Source organism: Rhincodon typus, chromosome 23, assembly GCF_021869965.1.
Source record: "Rhincodon typus isolate 14 chromosome 23, sRhiTyp1.1, whole genome shotgun sequence".
In the NCBI taxonomy this organism is placed as follows: Eukaryota; Metazoa; Chordata; class Chondrichthyes; order Orectolobiformes; family Rhincodontidae; genus Rhincodon; species Rhincodon typus.
In genome coordinates, this window is record NC_063354.1 from 37692076 (window position 1) to 37701314 (window position 9239).

The 9239-nt window shown below is 38.7% G+C and overlaps 1 pseudogene; it reads right to left on the minus strand.

The window, feature by feature from the left end:
• Window positions 1–5224: 5224 nt before the first annotated feature.
• Window positions 5225–9201, minus strand: LOC109926865 (annotated as a pseudogene).
• Window positions 9202–9239: the final 38 nt, after the last annotated feature.

Here is a 9239-nt window from a genome sequence, read left to right on the forward strand (position 1 = left end):
TATCAACATCAGCTTGTCTGCAAGCAAAGACAGTGCTATTTGTGCAATCAAACATGTCTTCTTAATTTAGTGTAGACCTTGGAATAAATGTAGAAATGACAATTCAGCACATTGTGCCTGTGTCAACTCTTTCCAAGTAGTACCACTCCTTTGTTTATTCATATAACCCAACAGAATCTTCTTTTTCAAGTGTATATAAAAATTCACAGTGAAAAATGATGAATGAGCTTACTACTTCCACCTTCTCAGACAATGCATTTCTGATCATAACTTGTTGACCGGAGAGTAGAAATATATAAGTTTGAGTTTTGACAGCATTGAGGGATTAAGACCAGTGGCAGGTAAAATTTCCCATTATGAGAGGTAGTTGTTATTTCTAGATATTTTCTAATCAACTTGTTCAGAGATGCTACTTTACACATCAGGAGCAGGTGGGACCCAAACCCAGGTCTTCTGACTCAGAGGCAGGGAAACTACCACTATGCCATAAGAATTCTCAGGAATCATTTCTAGATATTTTCTAATTAACATGTTCAGAGATGTTGTTACACACCTCTGGAGTAGGGGACTTGAACCTGGGCCTCCTAGATCAGAGTTAAGGACATTACCAGTCCACCACAGAAGCCCTCAGTTGTTATTTCTATAACAATTACATTTATTGTATGCAGGTGATAGGCATAAAATGGGGTTTTAAAAAGAAATGCTTTCACCATGGATGATTTGGTGGTGTGTAATAGCACTTCTGGATTTAAAAGAAAAGCTTGAGTGGGGCTGTAGCTTTAGACCTGTGGGAAATACATAAATCATAGATCTATTCAACTGTGCTGTTCTGGACAACGTTTGCATTTCGACAATACGGTGAAACATTTGGTGAAAATGTTAAACATAAACTGAAAATGTGACAAGCTTTCAGTGAGTCTGGCAGCCTTTGCAAAGAAACAGAGCTAACATTTCAGAACCATGACCTCCCATCAGGTCACAGTTCAAAAGTCTTAGCTTTGGCCCCTATTGTCTGTTTTGCTCTCTGAAGGCATAGTCAATACAGTGTGGAGCTGGAAGAACAGAGCAGGTCAGGCAGCATCAGAGGAGCAGAAGAGTCGACATTTTGGGCCTGGACATATTTTCCAATCAACATGTTCGGAGCTGTTGTTACACACCTCTGGAGTAGGCAGGATTTGAATCTGGGCCTCCTGGATCAGAGTTAAGGACATTACCAATGCACCATAAGAGCCCTTGGGTGTTATTTCTATAACAATTATGTCTATAACAATTATTCAGTCCAGCCCTAAACATCTACTCTCCTGCTCCTCTGATGCTGCCTGATCTGCAGTGTTCCTCCAGCTCCACACTGTATTGACTCTGACTCCAGCATCGGCAGTTCTTGCTATCTCCATGTAGTGCTAATACCCTTCTTTCTCTCCAGGGATAATAATCGAAGTCCCTCTTGCGTGTCTCGATGTTAAGATATTATTTAGCAAACATGGCAAGCAAATGGTTAAGATTCATTGCGCTGCATACCTCAAATGTTCATGTGTTTAATGACCAAACATGTTTGCAGATGAGGGAAAAAACGCTAAAGCCAGACTAGTTGCGAGAGGTTTTTAAAAATGATTCCATGATACAGATGTTAAAATAAAATCTCCCACAGCTTAAAAGGTAATCTTGAAAATCTTTCTAGCTTATGTGGGCACATTGCTGGAATTATAAATCAATCAGCATAAGAGCTGTATTTCTTCAAGTTGATAATTTTCCAGAAAGAAGTGTTTGTGAAACCACTCAGCAGTTGCAGAAGGCAAATCATGGAAACTAAGTAAATGCATCTATGGCTTACATTATTTTTTCCATTATTCAGTACTTTTTGGTGAGATCTGTTTTGCCAAAAATAGTTTATGTTCATCTAAAAGCTGGTATTCCAATATTTTATTAGTATTATAAAAGGAAAATACTAGGCATCTTTATGATAAAAGTTGATGATTTCTTAAGAGGTGGTACTGTGGGATTTGAGAAATGTGTTATTAATAAGACTAGAATAAAATTGGGAGTTGCATTTCTGGGACTATTAAATGTATTGACTTAGATAATAATTAATAATGCCTAATATAACTTTAAATCAATATTCTGAGAGTGATAATTCTATTTCAGTTAATGGTACTAGGTCATCACATAAATCTGATGTTAGAGCAAAAGAAGAAATGAATCAATAGAGAAGTTTGATTTTTCAATTGAACTGATGGATCACTCGGACTAGATTAGATGCTAGCTTTGATGCACTGGATTCCAGTGCTGTGATAAACTGTTCTAAAGTTAAGATTTTTGTTAAAAGAGCACATAAAACTTTTTTTTAGTGTAAGTCTGGAGAAATGAGTACTGAAGTCCCATTCTTGGTTAATCTAATTAACATAAAGCTCATCACTTTCAGTGATGCTTCACCTACTAATTTCCCCAGTGGATATTCATGTACAGCTGATTTTACATTATTTCTTCTGGGTGAGAAGGGAAATACTATCCTTTGAACTTGGCTGCTAAGAAAATATAAAACTGCTGCTAAAAGTACTTTGGCTGCTGAAACACTGGCTGTTGTGGAGGCATTAGATACTCTTTGCCAAATATTTTGGTGCAACTATATGTCTGTTAAGCGTAATGTAGGTAGTAGTTCTTTGTGGAATAGTGCACACTCTATGCAAAGTGTGAACAGGAAGATTACAGACTGACCTTAATTTTAATTAACCAAACAAATAGGGAAGAAGGAGATCTCTACAACTGAATAGCCAGGTGCAAGTCATCAACTGTCTGATTGTTTTGTAAAACAAAATGTTAGATGTCCTAAAAGAGAGATATACTGATTTGATTTGCTTTACAATTGTTTGTGCATATCTGTTAATGGTTTATCAAGTTCATGCAAGTATCATCATTATAGAACGCCTACAGTATGGAAACAGGCCCTTTGGCCCAACAAGTCCACACCAACCTCAGAGCATCCCACTCAGGCCCATTCCCCTATAACCCATCTAATTTACACATTCCTGAACACTATGGGCAATTTAGCATGGCAAATCCACCTAGCCTGCACATCTTAGGACTGTGGGAGGAAACTGGAGCACCTGGAGGAAACTTGGTGCATTTGACCTTATTGAAACTGTATGTGGTTTCAAGTTGAAAGTTTGCAACGTTTCCCTCTGCAAATTAATGCAATACTGACCACAAATTGGCTGCAAAACAATTCTTAAACTACAGCCTTTCTGAAATATAATGGTGTGAAGATAAAGAATCCCAAAATCATGTGATACACCAAATCACCAAAATATTGGTCTTAGCCTGAAATGGAATCGCACTATTCGGAGAGATACAAATTTCTATGAAGATGTGCTAAATCAAATATTAAACTTTAAATTCATCATGTGAATTCATGACATTTTCACTTTTTTACATTGGATGTTATGGACTCTGAGATGGCCGACCAATCATTTTGCAACTTCAAGCTTGTTAAGTCTTTGGAAGTTCAAAATGGACTACAGATAGACATGCCTGGATCACTCTGAGATCTTTCATACTTGTGATAACCAAGGATTGCACCAAGAACAATGTCAGCATTTTTCTGATATTGACCCGCTGCTCGTCAGACAGGCTTAACAAAAGTCTACTGATATATTTTCATTGCGTCAGAATGCGAATCTACCTTGTGAAGGAACAAAAGGTTTGAGTTCAGTTGACAGGAGAATTCAACTACTTGATGGGATTACCTTGTTTGGGACCATGACATAGTAAATTGAAGGTCAGTCATCATTTATATTTACTGGCAAGTATATAAAAGGCAGGGCTAGCTGCACTCTCCCAAGAATGCAACAGTGGCAGCAAAAAAAAAGCTGCTCTCCTTCATTCCTCCAATCCAATAGCTAAGCATTGACTTTTCTGAGTCTTGACCTGCAGCTACCTCCCTGCAAGCACACAGCGAATTCTGAATTACTCCATCAATGCCTCTTGAAGTAAATTCTAGCTACATTTTGAAACATCATTTCAGTGGCCTGTGAGTTACAGTCAGACCTGGATACCAGCCACAAACTGTGAACTGACTTATTTTTCATGATTTAGTATTTGGCCAAATTTTATTACTCTCCTTTTAATCTGTAATTGTGTGCATGGATTTCAAGTGCATGTATTGCATTAATAATTTACATTAATCATTTAATGTTTCAATCAAGTCCAGTTTCAGAACGATAAACTTAATCTTTTAATTTGTTTAAAAGCAAAATAATTTGACTGGTTAATCCTTTACAACCAGCACGTAAACAATTTAGTACATCTATTTGATTGATAAGTCCATCTTTCAAATTTTAAACACACTTGTTACAAACAAATGACTAGGGGTAAGAAACAGGAAAGTCATTTTGTCTCTCCTCACTGCATCTTAACTAAAGGAAGGTGCAGAAGCCAAAGACAAGTTTCACTTTGGCCCACTTTGATTAGGAAATGTTTTAATCTATTAGAGACTTGAAGTCAGGCAGTTGAGTTGAGAATTAGACACTTGGATTCGAGAATGAATGCAGAAATGTAAAGCTTTGTATTGCGAGCACACATTTGGAATCTGAACCTACACTTCCAATTGAGGGCACTGATAGGATGTCAGGAAACTACAAACTGAAACATACACCTACAGTCATTGCTTAAGGAAAGGAGCCAAAACCATTTAGAGACAGATAATGTTGTCCTTTTATGACAAAAATAAATGGAATCAAAATCTAATTTAGGGATGGCTGCTATCATTAACAAAATAGAAGAGTGTGTTTTCAGTTTTAGAGGGAATTTTAACAAGAAAATCATTCATGTTTACTATTCCAGTGGATCATAAACTAATATTGGTGATATTTGCTATGTCTCTGACCCTAATAGTTAGATATGTCTGTTAATCAAGCCAATGGCTGATGCTGCATGTTAGAGCTGTTGGCACCTTTAAATGAGCGAAATGGAAAAGAAGTATTGGTAGATGTGACTTGGCACTCGGGTTCACCTACCTTCAGATGAAGTTTTTTTTTTCTAAACTAAATGCCTTAAAGCATTCCAAGGCTTCTATTTTAAGTGAAAATGTTTAGAAAATTACAGAATTGCAGATAAGTGGAACATGTCTGAGGCTATAACATACATATTTTATCCCCTTCAGTACCTTTTCAATAACATACGTTCTATGTTTTAGTGCCAAAACAAATAATTACCTTTGCAATAAATTTAATCAGTAAGTTACATCGTGCCCATCTCTGGGAAACCTTTGATACACTTCAGAGTTTTTCTGTTCCTATGAAAGCAAAATACAGGTTAAGTGATTAAATGTAGTCTGAATAAATATTGCTGAAATTCTCAAAACCATGAAAGTTGTATCTGATCACCACTTGAGTGCTCAATATGCAAGTAAATCTTTAGCTCATTGAGGCACCTTCAAGTCATAACAATCAGAAATTTGGACTAAACTATGATAAATCTGAACTTTTATATAAGCTAGTTATATTAGTACAGCACCCATTTAATGCCTGTTTTTACTAATTGGCCGGAATAACTGTCTTATGATAGATGACTTCTAACAGTCACTAAAGCTCCTTGGGTTAGAGCTAGTCAATTGAATTGGTCAAAGTATAATGGAAGATCATGAAGGACCTGTATATCGGAAGAAAACAATCCATTTCATACACTTAGAAATAAACATGGAGTGAGCACCAAGGCTGCTTGGATTGCAGACTTGCCCCAGTTGCAGGGAGCCACTGACTGCACATAACTTATCTTGCACACTTTACATGTGAACTGAAGGACTTGCATCAACTACACGAGATTCCACTTTCTCATCATGCAGCTAGTGTGGGACCACAAGTAGTAGCACATCATGCAGGTTTATGCCCATCGTCCTGCCAGAAATCACAACTGATTCAGTGTCAGTGTGCTTTTCCTGCTATGTTTGATTCATAATAGAAACCAGAGGCTGACCACAGGGTCACAAGTATCGTCTATAGAGGGTATGGCTTATATTCCCAGTCTGGAGGACCTGCATACTTGTGCAGCAGACCTGCTGTCAGAGCCATGATGCCACAATGAAAGATTCTAGTGCACAACAGCGCGTCATTAAGCAATATTGGAGACCACTCTGGAGAAGTCAAGCAGTACTGAGTAGAGAAGGTATAAAGTTTTGTAGTGTAATTTTGCATGTTGCACACCCTTACCATTGACAGGACAGTTCTTGGCACCTAGCTATTTGATGAAAAGTTGCTTATCATATTCATGAGAAAAGGAAGCAAGGTGAAAGGAAGATAAAGATGAAGGGAGGCTACAATATAGACAGTCCTTTCTGCAAAGGGTTTTGCATGATCAAGTTGCTCATCAGTAATACCAGTAACATCATTTACACCTTCCCAATCACTAACAGCCCCACATTTCTCATGTTTCCTTTATCATGGATCATTTAGCAACACAAGGACTCCCATAACCTTGTGTAGCCACAATGCATCGCCTCGTTAAAAGATCCTGTTTCTTTTTAATAGCTTCAGCATTGGACTCCCCCCTAGGGGGTGGCACAGCAGCTCAGTGGTTAGCACTGCTGCCTCACAGTGCCAGGGATCTGGGTTCAATTCCACCCTTGGGCAGCTGTCTGTGTGGAGTTTGCACATTCTCCCTGTGCCTGTGTGGGTTTCCTCCCACAGTCCAAAGATGTGCAGGTTAGGTGGATTGGCCATGTTAAAATGCCCATAGTGTTCAGGGGTGTGTAGCTTAGGGGGATGGGTCTGGGTGGAATGCTCCAAGGGTCAGTGTGAACTTGTTGGGCCAAAGGGCTGTTTCCACACTATAGGGATTCTATGATATGTGCAGCCAATGAATAGGATATTGTGTTGTTCAGTTAGAAGTTTAGTCTTTGATTGTCAGAATATGTATTTGTTCTCAGTATGTGATTAGTTACATTTGGGTTTCCCTCTAATCCTGCACAATAACTTCTTTTTCATTAATCATTAATCATTCAATACTGAAGTAATTGGAACATGGCCAGGTGGATCCATTGACTATGAGATCCTTGATTGGGGTTGTTAACCTGGCCCATCAGGAAGCTCTGGATGACAGTTATAAATAGGAGATTCAGAGAGTCTCCTCATCTAGGGACTGGCTCTGAGCTGGTTGGTCAGAGCTCGTGTACTGCGCACATGTAAATAAAGGGTAACTTGGTGAAGGGATACTGGCCTCTGTGCAGTTATTTCAAATACATTCTTGAATTCCCCACTCGAACCTACATCCATCGCACTTATAGTCATTGCATACCACAGCTGAACCACTCACTCTACAAATGCTTTTTTCCTCATACTGCATTTAATTCTTTTGAAAATCACTTTCAATCTGTGTGCTCCAGTTCTTGATCCTATTACAACAGTGAACAGTTTCTCCCTAACCACTCTATCCAACTTGTTCATGATTTTGGAAATCTGACAAATCTCCTCTCAGCCTTCTCTCCAAGGAAATAGTCCTAACTTCTTCAATCTATCCTCATAACTGAAGTTCCTCATCCATCATACCATTCTTATAGCTCACCTCTGCACTCTCTCCAAAGCGTTCACATCCTTCCTGTAATGTGGCACCCAGAACTGTGTACAGTACTCCAGCTGAGGTCTAACAAGGGTCTTACATAAATTCAACATCACTTCCTTACTCTTGTACTATGTTCTTATTAATAAAGATGGAGGTACTGCATGTTTTATTAATTGCTCTCTCAAAGTGCCCTGCCACAGTGATCTGTGCACATAAATACATAATATATAAAACACATAATTACATTGTATATGTACTATGACATCTATCCACTCATTCCATCAAATTGTAACTGTCCTGCAGAGTTCTACATTGATCTCATTACAGTTTACAATGTTTCCAAGTGTTGTATCATCAGCAAACTTTGAAATTGTCCCCTACACTCCAAGATCTAAATCATTAATATAAAGCAAGAAAATCAAGGGTATCCATAGGGAATTCCACTACAAACGTTCCTCCAATGTGAAAAGGCATTCATTATCCATTACTTTCTGTTTCCGATCTCTCATCCAATTTTGTATCCATTTTGCTACTCTCCCTTTTATTTCAAGAGCTATAACTTTTCCCACGTCTATTGTGTGACAGTTCTTGTAAGCCTATGTACACTATATCAACAACAATAGCCTCATCAACCCTATCTGTTCCTTCTTCCAGAAAGAAATTCTAGCAATTAAATGTGACACTAACTATATGTCTCCAAGGTAATAGTAGGTTGTGCTGGCAATAATAGTGAACATGACTGCAACATTAGAATTGCCAGTTAATCTCCTTACTGTTTGGGGTTTTTCCAATTTAACCCCTATGTTTAGAAGTGGAAGATTGCTGCCCTACGTTATTGACTGTAACACACAGTTTACTCTGAATGCCCACACGCTTTGGAGTTGAGCTGGTCACCAACCTTTGCACATTTCCATCAAACATATTTCATTTAAAATATCAGACAATGCCAGATTTTTCTTTTAAATCCCCACGTTTACCTCAGAAATTAATTTCTGCAAAGTAAGGCAGGAGGAAGGCGGAAGGTTCTCACGAGGGCAAACGCAGGAAACATTTAATGAGCGTCTTTTTCTAAAACCAGAAGGTCTGAGCGCGAAGGCGCGCGTGAAACGCGGGCACCAGCAAAGCGCGCGGACCCGGGAGGCTCGCGGCCAGGAGAGTTTGCTCAGGTTACGTGCTGGCTGCAATCCCTAGGGACGTCCCAGGACTAGGCTGCAATCTGTATTGGCCGTACTTACATAGATCATCCAGGCAGCATAACGCTCTTTGATGTTATACAACACAGATGCTTCATTCAAGTGGGTCAACATGGCCATATCTTAAATTTCATCAAATTTTGAACAATTAATTGGGAGAACTTGGTCTTCTTTGATGGTTACTGTCTGCAAAATAATTGGCATGTTAATTTAATGGAATGTGGGTTTTTGTGAATGATTTCAGAATAATTTACATTTCCATTGTTCAACTGACCCTCTTATCGATAGTCTCCACCACGGCTTTACCACCTTCCTTGCTCTTGACTGTATCTTTAACGTACAATTCCTTGTCATCGGGGACATAGCAGCCGGTTTTAGCATCAAATGGTCGGTTCTGCGCTTCCAATCTCTCCTTTTCACTTTTGCGCAAAAAGGACGCCGCCTTTCCAAACACTGCCATTTCAAATCCCCCATGGTTTCTGTTTATTGCTGAGATAA